The sequence below is a fragment of the Xiphophorus couchianus genome, chromosome 11 (genome assembly GCF_001444195.1).
Source record: "Xiphophorus couchianus chromosome 11, X_couchianus-1.0, whole genome shotgun sequence".
Lineage (NCBI taxonomy): Eukaryota > Metazoa > Chordata > Actinopteri > Cyprinodontiformes > Poeciliidae > Xiphophorus > Xiphophorus couchianus.
Window position 1 is genome coordinate 25,160,636 of NC_040238.1, and position 12,785 is coordinate 25,173,420.

At 41.6% G+C, this 12,785-nt stretch overlaps 1 protein-coding gene across 13 annotated transcripts in view; it reads left to right on the forward strand.

The window, feature by feature from the left end:
* Nucleotides 1-9,764: 9,764 nt before the first annotated feature.
* The window catches only part of spns2 (SPNS lysolipid transporter 2, sphingosine-1-phosphate), an 87,791-nt gene continuing 84,770 nt past the window's right edge, over nucleotides 9,765-12,785 (forward strand). For 7 of the 13 annotated variants that reach the window (XM_028031301.1, XM_028031303.1, XM_028031304.1 and 4 more), the window contains exon 1: nucleotides 9,765-9,864. The gene's annotated coding sequence lies outside the window, so the exon portion shown is untranslated. The remainder of the gene's footprint in view (nucleotides 9,865-12,785) is intronic. The other 6 variants (XM_028031308.1, XM_028031309.1, XM_028031311.1 and 3 more) reach the window with 2 other exon arrangements.

A 12,785-nucleotide genomic window follows, 5' to 3' on the forward strand; every position in this document is an offset into this window, starting at 1 on the left:
ATATTTTTGTCCACTAGATGGCGCTGCTGCATTTGAGTAGAAAACAATGCTTTCCATACTTCCTCGTGTTGACCCGCTGCGAAACCCAGTGGGTTTACTGAAACCTCTGCTGTGGATTTGGCAGAAAATCCAAATGTATATGTGCTGTAACAATTAATATGTTTATGTACAAGGCAGAGCTGTAGTGAGAAAACAAAAGTGTGCAACATAAGAAGGCCTAAATAATCGCAATAATAGTGAAGAGGGTCATCCACGGAGAAATCAAAACATTCAGAAATAATCCTCAGGAATTAGGAACCTCATCCGTTAGTCATAATGGAAGGTTTCAGAAGGAACAGAACCAATTCTTAAAATAGAGAGACCAGTGAAAACTTGTTGATATATTCAACTATATAAAGCAATGTTTGATTCAGTGATGTGTCATATTCCAGATGAGCTAAGCAACGAAAGCATCACTGGAGGTTTTAGAAATTGGGGAGGGGGAAAGAAGAGACTTTGTCATCCACATGGTGATGCAAGAGTGAATTCTCCTTCTTAGATCTTCAAATTTCTTTGAACTCTGTCATTGTTCTGAAAAAGTGCCGCTCCAGTGACTACTGTCAGATGCATCATTTTTGTTGCTGCTCACGCGTCTTCCTGTTAAACTATAACCACAGACTGGGGGCTGGGGGGAAGGGGGCGCCACAAGGTTGTGTGCTCAGCCCACTTTTGTTAAAACTGATAACGCCCAACCGTGAGGCCACAAATGAAAAAAAAAACCCAACCAGATCATTAAATTTGTAGTTCATGAGGACACTAGTGATTCGTGGAGGTAACTGCTGACTTCTAGAGGTTCCGACCTGGCCTCCCCTTAGCATCAGTGCTGTAGAGAGAACCGAAAACATCAGATTCCTTGGAATGAGGATTTATGTCCAGTGTCTGTTTTCAGACCTGCTCCAGGAACAGGGGGCTGCGGTCGTCAGAGACCCCTCACACCATTCCCATGAACTTACTGAACAGCAGCTTCAGCATCTGCAGACTGCTGCACATATTCTGCCTCAAGCTGTTACAATTTTAACAACTTAAGGCAGAAATGTACGTTCAAACTACTGTTAGGACTATGCACTTTACATCGTCACGTGTTTTTAAAACAATGTGTATATATTTACATATTTATATCCCAGAGATAATCTTTTTTTTTTTTTTAGTTGAATGATATTTTGGACACCATAAAAATAGTAATAAAATGACTGGATAGGATAGATAACAGACTCCTCATAATATTAAGGGCCAAAACTGCAACAGCGCAACAAATACTTCTTATATCTTGTAACATTCCAACTTTTGTGCCACCCTGTAGTAAATTATAGAAGCTAAATTTGTTTATATTTAAGTTACATACAAACTGTGAGATACATACTGTCTGCAGGACTCCACTGACAGTTAACTCCACAGAAAGAAATGTGAAAACTGAAGATAAATATAAGAAATGTGCAAGAGAAACGACAAAGGAGAAGAGAACACAACCATTAAGGATTATTTAGCCCCTCCTGGACATCAGCTCTCGAGGTTTGTTTAGTTTACGCTTTTTTTCTGTGATTAATTGTTAACCGTTGGATATAAAGTTTAAGAATTTGTTCGAACCAACCAACGTTTTATATCTCTTAACTTCCAAATCCTGACAGTAACTCTGAGCTGGCATCCACTATCGGAGGCTCGGCTGCTCTTGGTAAAGTCTCCCACGGATCAAGGAATACGGGAGCACATTTCCATACGTTGGTGTGACAGCTGCCTGTCAATCAGCTTCCCAAGCGCTACTGCAGAATCTCTCGCTCCAACAGCTGCATGTCATGCATAGTTTGGGTGGGAGCGAAATAACCTGGGAGGTCAAAGGTCATTGTCCCTATCGCTCTCAGCTAGTAATTTCAATGCGTGACAGGGTGGCACGTGCTGATTTCGCTTTGTGTGCTCATGAGGGGGGGATTTCGTGCCGAATAATTTACGATCTTTCCATCCAAACACTTCCGATTAGAGCAGTTCACTAAACCTGATTTATTTATTTTTTTGCTATTGTGGAGCTCAAAAGTGTTTCCTTTTGTTTTCCAGCTTCTCAGCCTGCAGCTTGTAATTTTCCAAGAAGCCATGTGTTTGCGCCGTACACCGAGGGAAATAATTGGGCACCACATCCTGAACAACAAGCAAGAACTCACACGCACGCACCCTAAAAGGTATGTGGAAAATATTATGGAGATTGACCTGTATCTTAAAACACAATGGCTATTGTGATCCGTGTTTCAGAGCGCTTTTTCTGCATACCTCTCCTTTTCCGTCACGCTGAGTCCAGCTTTTACAGGAAACTGTCACAATGGCTAATAAATTGCACAAGCCTGAAGGAGTGATGGAGCCGGGAGCGAGGCGAGAGAGCCTGACCCTGCCCTCTTGGTATTTACTCAGGGACGGGGACGCAATCACTTGACGGAGCAGCATGGGAGTCGTCCTCAATCAGAATGCATTGATGATATCATCAATGACCAGAAATGGCTCGTGAACAATGTGTGAAATTCGCTGTCGGGAAAGAGACAACGTATCGGCACGGTGTTTGCGCTGCCCTCACCCTTCCACAGAATGGTGATAAGAGGAGTCAAACCACATTTGTGGATGTGAAGTTGTTCTCCGCCCTTATCGCAGGCAAACTGCTGCAGAGGACTGACGTCACGTGGAAGAAGGGCCCTCTCCACCCCTCCAAATAAATTGTCATTTATTTGGACAATTGCATCATCTGACATTTCCAGCATGTCATAAAGATGATAATACTTCTGCAGCTGTGTATTACTGCGAGTCACAAGCAAAAAATAGTAAGAGGGTTATTTAAAATATATTTAAAATAATCTAGCGGTGACAACTGCAGAAAGCCCACGGTTTGGGTGTAGGTGACGGATGATTAGAAGAAATGTGTGACTGGAGAGTTGAGTGGTATTTAAACTTGACAACATTTAGAAATTGTTAGTGGTAATCAGAACAGGAATATGGAAAATTATTGTTTTTGCTTTTTTATTCAAACATGTTCAACAGTTGTTGACGATTAATTAAGGTCAGCATGCTGACATGCATGCACATACACACCAAATCAATTTTCTGTAGCAGTATAAATACGCACATACTTATTTACAAATAGTTCAAGGTCAGTCAGATTGAAGGAAAAGCATCAATATTTAAGTAGGTCACAGATTCTTAGCCGTATTCGCGACCTGCACTTTAACTAGTTCTCTCTAGCATATGAATACACCTTTATGTGAACCGAAGGTGTCAAACTCCAGTCTTCAAGAGCCGGTGTCCTGAACTTATCTACACAAGGAGGAGGTAATTAAACCATTTCATTCCAGTGTTTTGTGCCTGTGCCACATCTAAAAACTGCTGGACACCGGCCCTTGAGGGCTGCAGTTTGACATCCCTGATGTAAAGCATTTCATTGAGGCTTTTGCTGTACATTTAGAGTCATCATCCTGTCAGTGGATGAAAACGCGTGCGAACGGAACCACAGCATGATGCCTTCGCTGCAGTTTTTCCACTGGGCCGATGCTGTGTATGATGTTCTGTTTTGGTTTCCCGACACCCACACCAAACCTCTGAGGCCATCACAGAACAGCTGCGTTGCTACTGAGATTATGTTACGCACAGGTGGACCGTTTACTGATGATGACTTCTGAAGGCAATCTGGACGTATGATTTCCTGTTCACTTCACAATAAGGCACTACTTCATTTTCATTCATCAAAGGTTGAGGTTGTAATGTGACAAGATGACAAAAGCTCAAAAGGTGTGAACATTTTTGCAAAGCCCACGATGTGAGCTTGTGTGTTCAGCGTTCCCATGGCAAAGGTCTGCATGAGCTAGCTTTACGTCATGCAATGATCAACAGAGACCGATGATCCAGGGCTGAGGCACCCAGTCTGGTTGACAATGTCCGATAAATAATTAAAGAAACAGACAGAAGATGGCCCTGACCATTATAAATGTAAGATATTCAGCTTCTGCACCCCCTCCGATTCAGAGACATCTCCTCGGATCTGTTCCAAACCTCGGCGGCCAAACGCCAAGGCCGTTGTGTGCAGTTGCTCCCAAAACCTGCCGGGTGATAGCACAGACGGTCACCGGGTCACGACGGGCGCAGAAAGGTCAGAGTAGTTGGTCCTTCACCTCAAGACCGGGCAAAGCCTAGACGGCTCCGGCTCCAAAAACAAATGTATGAGAGGGGGAACAGACACAGAGCTGATCCAGTAAAAAGACCCCACATCGAGGAGGGTGAAATGCTCTCACTGCGTCTCCTGCATATGTGAAGATAACAGCTGAGTCATGAGACGAGCCGAAGGCTTATAGATAGTAAGCGGGACATTAACTTTGCTTTTATTCTCCCTTTTTTGGAACGTAAGCTGACATTAAATCAAATTAAACCTTTTCTGTTTAAGAACAGTTATTAAAAATGATTCTGTTTACTAAAATTGCTGAATAATTAGAGAGATTGTTCGATTACTTTCTTCAAATTCAGAAGTTTACTTATACTGTGTGCGCAAGTGAATATTTTGACCATATCATCACTTTTAGGCACATTTTCTGACTCCACGCTGGATAAACTCGAATTCTTAATAAATTGAAGCACAGCGGGTATTTAATGAGAAAAAAGCACATCGTAAAATTTGTGCTTTTAGGACAACAAAGTCAATGTTTTGATGAGGCCACCACAAGGCATGAATTAGTGAGATAATTTGACCTGAAAAAGTGTTTGCGAACAAAGCTATCCACGAACCTTGTGACAAAGCTGTGGAAGAAAACGTCAATCCAAGTCATACAGTTTAAAAGGCAATGCTGCCAAATACTTAGGAAGTGACTGTAAACTTAAGAATTTAAAGAAAATAATAATAATAATAAAAAGATCTTAGGGGAAAAAAAAAAGATCTGCCTCTCATTCTGCCATTTAACAAATAGAAATAATGTTGGTAAGCCCAACCAGCGAAGACAGTGAGAAAAATGTTCACAGTGTGTGTAACCATTTTGGTTATGGAAAAACGTGACTGATTTATGACAGGATTTTCTTTACATCTGCATCAGGTGCTTCTCAGCAGAACCAAAATTGAAACTCAAAATCAATCCATAACACAGAGAAAAACCAAAAGTACTTTATGAATACAATAGTGTCATCCAACAGAAGTACCTGGTGGGCTCCATGTGACAGAGGAGTGACCACAGTCAGATCTTGAGGAAACGCAATGTGACGTAAAGCTCCCATGTTCTTACACTACAAAAACACGACGTCGTACCAAGTGTTTTTGGTCAAATTTCTAGAGCAAATATCTTAGTGCACTTGAAATAAGAAAAAACTAATGTATAAGTAACTTTTCAGCAAAACATAGGAACTTATTGAGAGTCAATAATTACATAATATTGATGAAAAAGTCCTTGTTTCATTGGCAGATTATTTCACTTAAAAAAAAGGGGAAAATGTCTTGTTATAAATGAAAGAGTCTGCCAATGGATCAAGTATTTTTTCATCAATATTAAGGAATTATTGACTTAAAGCAAGCTCTTGTATCTTCCTGAAAAGTTATTTTAAGTTGGTTTTGTCTTTGACAAGTGTTAGGATCCTATGTTTTTTGGTTGGGTTTGGGGTTTTGTTTATGTCTGTGTTCCTTACTTCCTCTTTTTTTATGTAGATCAGCTGTGATTTTGTTTTACTTTGGCTTACTTGGTTATTCTAGTTTCAGTATTTTGTGTTTCTTATTTTGGCCAGATCAGTTTTGTCCCTGTTTTTCTCTGTTATTCTAGCTCATTATGTCTCTTAGGTCTTAGTTACTCATTATGTTAGATCTTTTTCCCAATCCCTAGTGTTTCTCGCTCGCCCCCTGTCATTTTCTCTTTCTCGCCTCAGTCTGCTGTCTGCTCTCTCCACTCACACCTGCAACCTGTTTTCCATTAGCCACGGTTCTTTATTTCCGCAGTACTTAAGCTCCTCTTCTTCAGTCACTCCTTGCTGGTTCCTCTAGTTACTCCCCGTTAGTCTCTGTTGCTCCTCGTCTCTCCTTGTCTACATTTCCTTGGATTTATTTTATTATTTGTTTTCTGCCCAGGCCTCCTGTGGATTTTGTATGTTTTTTTTGGTCCCTTATTTTTTCATTAAACATCACCTGCACACCTTCGCTGTTCTACATTTGGATCCACCATCAACTTACAAACAAATCTTGACCCCAAGATATTTACACTAGAGACTAGACCAAATTACTCGGCAATATTTTGTGTTTTTGCAGTGTGTATTCCACAGACCTAAAGTGATGGGGTGGTAAAAAGCCCAACTGATGGTGATTTTCCCTTCATTGAGGGTGGAGATGGAGTCCTCGGATCTCTCCTTGTGGACCTCAAATGTACACAGTCTTCCAAGAGAATGCTGCTTCTTGGTATAGGAAGGAAAAACATTTATGCTCATAAACACGGCTGATGGAGACAATAGGAAGGCCACATATTTCAATATTTTGGCGATGTTATATTTCAGTACACTTGTTTTTTTTAGATTTACGATTAAAAATATAAATCAGAAAATAGTTTAAGAAGAACGAGGCACCCTCCTAGTGTTTTTTATGCATTAAACAAAAGCAGAGTCTGTATATTTGCTTTGTTTAACAATTAGCTGTTCCCTAAAAGGAAGGGAAGGCAAAAAAAAAAAGGTCTGGAGGTTTCTGTGGGCTGGAAGTGGTGCAGACCGGAGGAACAGCTGATGGACATGCAGCTGACAGACACACGTGGCTAGTGGGACATTTAAACTTTACTGGCAGAAGAAGGCGGACTTTTATCACGCTTTTCAGGCGCTGCACCCGGCCAGCGATTAGCAGGTTATCTCCCATCCTGCACTGCAGGCCCTGCGCAGAGACAGGAAGGAAGGCCGGCGCTGCGACTCGGTGCCTCTGAGCCACAGAGAAGAATACAGAGGGAGAGATAGACCTGGGCCCACCAAAGCCATTCTGCACCATGGAAAAGCAAACAGGATCCCACTGACATGAGCAGCATATCAAACACAAGCCAAAGAAAGTGTTGTGTTGGGGGTCGGAGGGTGGCAGGGGGGCTTCACAGAGGGAGACACAACCACAGCTCCCTCCTATAAGCCACCAGCCACTTCAGCCCTGTCTACTCTCTTTCTGCGTTCTCTCATTTTCTTGGTTACCTCTGCAGGATTGTTGTCTGGAAGCCTCGATCGGGTTCAGGATGCACTTTTCGTGGTCTAATTCACAGATCCAAAGGAAAGAGATTTCACGTGCCAATGTCTTTGGGATGTAGGCGCATAATGGTTGAAACAAAGGAATTGTGCAGATTCTGTTGAAAGAGGTTTCTCAGTTTAATCTAAATCAAACAATGCAGACTCACTCGTTGCATGCTAATGCATTCCAAATTCAACCCTGATATCCTCTGAATGCCAAGCTCCTGCAGCCAGTCAGAGGCACCCAGCCGTCCAGCTTTCAGATGCCAGCGTTTAGCCTCTCTCCCCTTTGTTGCCTCTCCTTTTCCTTACATCTTTCTCTTTATCATGTGTCCATTTGCTTTATACTGGGTTAACTAATTGAGCAAGGCTCATTTTCGGGGGGCAATTTTTGGGAAATGGCAAGAAACGTCCTTGGGATGGTTGTGACACAGCCAAACGTACCTTCCGCCTTTCAGCAAAATTGAACAAGATGGCTATAAATCTACAACGTTTTGTGTTTGTTCTGTCATTCACACCTTCCAGTTCAGTGTCATGAGTTGGGGCTTATGGATTGCTTTTTTGGACAACTATTTGGTGCTGGGAATACTTCAAGAAATCTTTGGAGAGTAGACGTATTGGCTCCTCGCTAATGCAATACAGGAACCCAAAAACTTTGTTCTGTAAGAAGAAAATTACAATCCATCCATTGTCCACTTGTCGTTCTATTGAAAAGCTCAGTCTGCTTGCACTATCACATGATATATTAACCAATAGAATTATTTACATTTTAATTATGTATAGCAGTTTGAGAGTTTAACTTCAAAAAATGTCTTAGTAACAAATTTAACCGAAGATTCAGTCAGCCGGTCTTCTTACTCATGATCGAGGGATGAAGAGACTGATGTTTGGTTCTTTAGGTTCTGACGGGCCTGCGGTTCCTCTCCTGATCCATTCTGTCTGATATCAAACAACAAACTGTGCGCCCTGAATATCACCGACAAATTTATTTTAATACCCCTGTTAAACTTCACTGTGATTGTTTAGCCTCTGTCTTCCCACTACCGTCTGTATTTTTGCCAGAGGTTTTACTTCTAAGGACGGTGTTTTATCGGGTGGACATTTTAAAAAGACGCGGGTTGATAGCAGCTCACCGCGGCTGCGTAGCAACCGTCTCTAAGCAACCGTGACAGCAGCGTCAGTTCGTGGAGGGCGGGAGAGGGTCCCGAAACGACAATTTAGCTGACCTTAATATTTTCGGTGGTTTTTTTTTTGGTCATTATTATTACACTTATTGTTGAGATGTGTGTGATAGGTGTGTCTATCAGACATTTATAGCAATACGGAATAAATCGCGTCCCGTGTTGGTTCAATAAGGGGCGGAGACAATAACAACCTGTTATTTTAGGCTAGCTTAAGCTAACCTGAGTATTTACAACTCTCTTGTTAATACACTGACATTACTTACCTGCTGTCTTTCAACCACTTTCTTCGGCTCTCCAACATCTTTATCCCTTCCCCTTCCGTTTTCTGTTTTGTGCCCCGGAGGTTTTTCTGCTGCCCATCTTTAGCTCCCTGTTGTCGAGGCATTCCTATAATTCAAATTTAAAAGGAAAAAAAACGCGCCTCAGGGCCGCTGCCCAAACTGCCTGTATGGGAGGGGAGAGGCGCCTAATCAGTGCTGTTCCTCTGTTATTTATCATTTCATACACAAACAGCTGTTAAGTACTTAAAATGCTGCCTAGAAAAAAAAAATTCCCCACATCGCTTTTGCGCCCCCTCTAGTGCAGCGCCCCTATGCGTTGCATGCACTGCATACCCACTTTTTTGCGTCACTGCCAAAGCAGCTGGTCAATGGCCGCCTCTCCAATGCACTTTTGGAACCTGCTCTGTTCGGAAAACATTAATGCATTTGAGAAAACTCTCCAAGGCGTCCATTAACCTGCCCTGCCTCAGCAGCACAACAGGCCCCAAGCGGCACACGTTGATGGCGATATGCATTGCAACTCTCCTGATGTGCGTTTATCCTTAACAACGCTTCTTGGCAGTAAGTCTTACACCCTTGGAAAGCCTTTTCATTTCTCTTTAAACGGTGCCACATTTACAAGAGAATTGTATTTGTTGGTGGAGCAGCAGAGTACGTGGGTTGTGCCAATGAAAATCTTGTCAAATCCTCTCTGCCAATTCTAACCACAGCTTCTAACCAACAGCTTCTTCTGCTGTTGACTCTTGTTTTGTGTCGCTTTTTTTTGGAGGGGGGGCTGGATAATTGAGGTTTGAAACTGGCTGTCAACAATTTATTCATTTAGCAAACAGGGACCTCTGTAATTCACGGAAGAGCCAACAGCCCGCCACCTCCTACTCGTGCCGCACACCAGCGTATAGTCGCACGCTGCTGTGGGAGTAGGTCCCATCATTTGACGCAAGTCAGCCAGCGTGGCTGGGTATCATTTCTGGCGCAAACAGCATGCACAATCTGATCCCGAAAGTGCTGACTGGTGTAAATAATTCTTCAAGTAGTTCGACGTCTGTTGGCTATGCTTTTATTTTGAAGTGCTTCCTTTTATTTTGAAGGAGGTTGGTGCCGTTTCTTTTCTTCTTCCTGACGTTTGTCTGATGATCTGTTTTCCGTTTGCTGTTTGAAGCGGAGCGGCAGTCATTGATGATGTGAGTAGTGATATTAGTTATGTTACATAAATAGGTGGATGTTAATTAACTTCTGACAGCGTTGCTTAGCTGCTGGTATATTTCTATAGTTTTTCAATGTCTGTTTTACTCTTAATGGTTGTGATTTAGTATCGAAATTATCTTTATATTTAACTGTTAGTCTTGAGATTTGGGCAGTTAGAGCCAGATTGATTCCAGGTACTATTCTGCATCATTCAAATTTAAGCAGCACTTTACAAAGGGAATTACTGCGGATGTTTAATGTGGAGTGAAAATAGTGTCAAAAAGATTTGTGTGTGCGTAAAATGATTTGTGCGTGCGTAACAGGATTTGTGCGTGCGTAACAGGATTTGTGCGTGCGTAAAAAGATTTGTGCGTGCGTAACAGGATTTGTGCGTGTGTAAAACGATTTGTGCGTGCGTAAAAAGATTTGTGCGTGCGTAAAAAGATTTGTGCGTGTGTAAAAAGATTTGTGCGTGTGTAAAAAGATTTGTGCGTGCGTAAAAAGATTTGTGCGTGCGTAACAGGATTTGTGCGTGCGTAAAAAGATTTGTGCGTGCGTAACAGGATTTGTGCGTGTGTAAAACGATTTGTGCGTGCGTAAAAAGATTTGTGCGTGCGTAAAAAAATTTGTGCGTGCGTAACAGGATTTGTGCGTGTTGTCAAGAAAATCCGAGCTCATCCCACTTCCCCATGCTGGAGATTTTAGTTTAACAGTAATAATAAATAAAGTTATCTTCAAAATGAATCACTCAAGTGACATCAAGGCCCAACAGTAGACTTAAGTGTCAATAAAGTTAGTTTAACAGTAATAATAAATAAAGTTATCTTTAAAATGAATCACTCAAGTGATATCAAGGCCCAACAGTAGACTTAAGTGTCAATAAAATAAATCTGGTTGTGTGTGTTGTTTTTGTCTCATGCAAACTTTGCTTTAATTCTACATTTTTCTATCTAATCATAAGAAATCATAGTCAGTCAGAGAGATTCATGAAACAGGAAAAGCAGGTTTCCTGGAAAAAGAGGAAGTTTCCAGCCTGCAGATTTATAAAAATAGCTGAGACTATTTTAAAGCATGAAAGTTTTAAAAAATTAAATCTAAACATTATTAGTAATTGGATAAGATTCAAAGTAAAATACTTATATGAATATTGGTTTACTTGTAATAATACACTTATATTTGTGGGAACTACAAGAAAAACAAGTAACTGTAACTTTAGTAGTAAATAATTAGAATCATGTATTATTCTTGGTTTCTTTTCAGAAAAACATCTGTAATAACTCACATTAAGATTATAATAAGAATAATTAATAAGTTATGGTTATAAAATCATAAATGAATGATAGATCAGAGAAGCTGAAGAAAATAAATGTGATATAAGTTATGGTTATAAAATTATAAATGAATGCTAAATCAGAGAAGCTAAAGAAAATAAATGTGATATAAATGTGATTTTGACATTAAACTTGAAATGGTGTAAAAAGGTGTAACTGCAATTAAACATCACTGATATGTTGGAGGTAGAGAGTAGGTGAAAGGTTGTGCAGGCAAGGGACACAGGAGGTTGAGCAACCCTGAGACATTGGCACAGACATCAGGAAATGTCTGTAAGACAGTGATGGATATGAGATCATCTGTCTAAGCAGACAGCAGGCGCACCAGGGGGGTGGATAAACCCTATAAAAGGTGGGTGCAAAAGAGGAACCTTTTGTTGGATCCTCCGGGCAGCTTCAAGCCAAGATCGAGATGGACAAAGAACTCTGCAGCTGAAGAAGAGCCGGGGCCACGGAGCCGGAGACTGTCCTGCACATGGAGACCAACCCGTCTGGCCCACAATCTGTGGCTTCGAATCGCACTTCTCTCATCGGCTGGGTTCTGACCCCAAAGACAAAGATGAAGACAAAGACAAGGAAGAAGAACTAGTGCCTTTTTTCCTGCCAGCACCAAGTCCTGTGTGACCTCAGCATCCATGCGGAGAAGAAGCTCATCGGACCTGCGGAGATCCTGGCCTTCGCCGATCAACATCTTCCTCCTGCTGCCACACCTTCTTCATCATCAAGCCAGGTCTGGGGTTCGAAACGCCAAACTCCGTCCGTCTCTCTCAAAGGTTCCCTTTTTTTCTCAGTGTCAGCAGTAGGGAAAGATAGACTAGATGATTGATTTTACTTATTTGATTATTTCTGCTACTGAATTAAGCTGTACTGACCCTTGCAAAAATGCCTTACTAATAAAATATTTAGCATAAAGAAAATCTAAAAGATGTTGTGGACATTCAGTTAATGAGTCACCTTAAAGTTCTTTGATGGTTGTAAAATAGCTGTGATGTTTGATTCTGGAGAGGAAGAAGTGGAAAATGTTTTTAGGTTGCTGGTAGCCCATATTTAAAACCTCATCCTTGGGACTCGCCCGAGTCACTAAAACCTACCTGGTTCAATAACAAATGCAAGTTGCAAAATAGAGAACGAGCGACCGTTAACAGGTGTGCTCTGTGAAACTAGTTGGCTGTAGGCTGCTCAGTCTGGCTAATTCACAGGGGGAAGAAGGGTGGGACACCTGGATGTAGGCCGTCAGATAACCAGGCGAATCGTTTCTCGAAACCAGCTTAAACAGAGTTTACTTCAGTTCTGGACAGGGTAAATCCCAGCAGATTTAGGAAACTCAACGGACCTGTTAGACGGAGAGCTGGTAGCACATCTCCCCTCTCAGAAGAGGAAGTACGAGAGTGAGAGAGTAGAGACAGAAAGGAGGGGGGGGGTGTTGCGCAACAACAGTGTGTAAAAAGATTTGTGCGTGCGTAAAAAGATTTGTGCGTGCGTAACAGGATTTGTGCGTGCGTAAAAAGATTTGTGCGTGCGTAACAGGATTTGTGCGTGTGTAAAACGATTTGTGCGTGCGTAAAAAGATTTGTGCGTGCGTAACA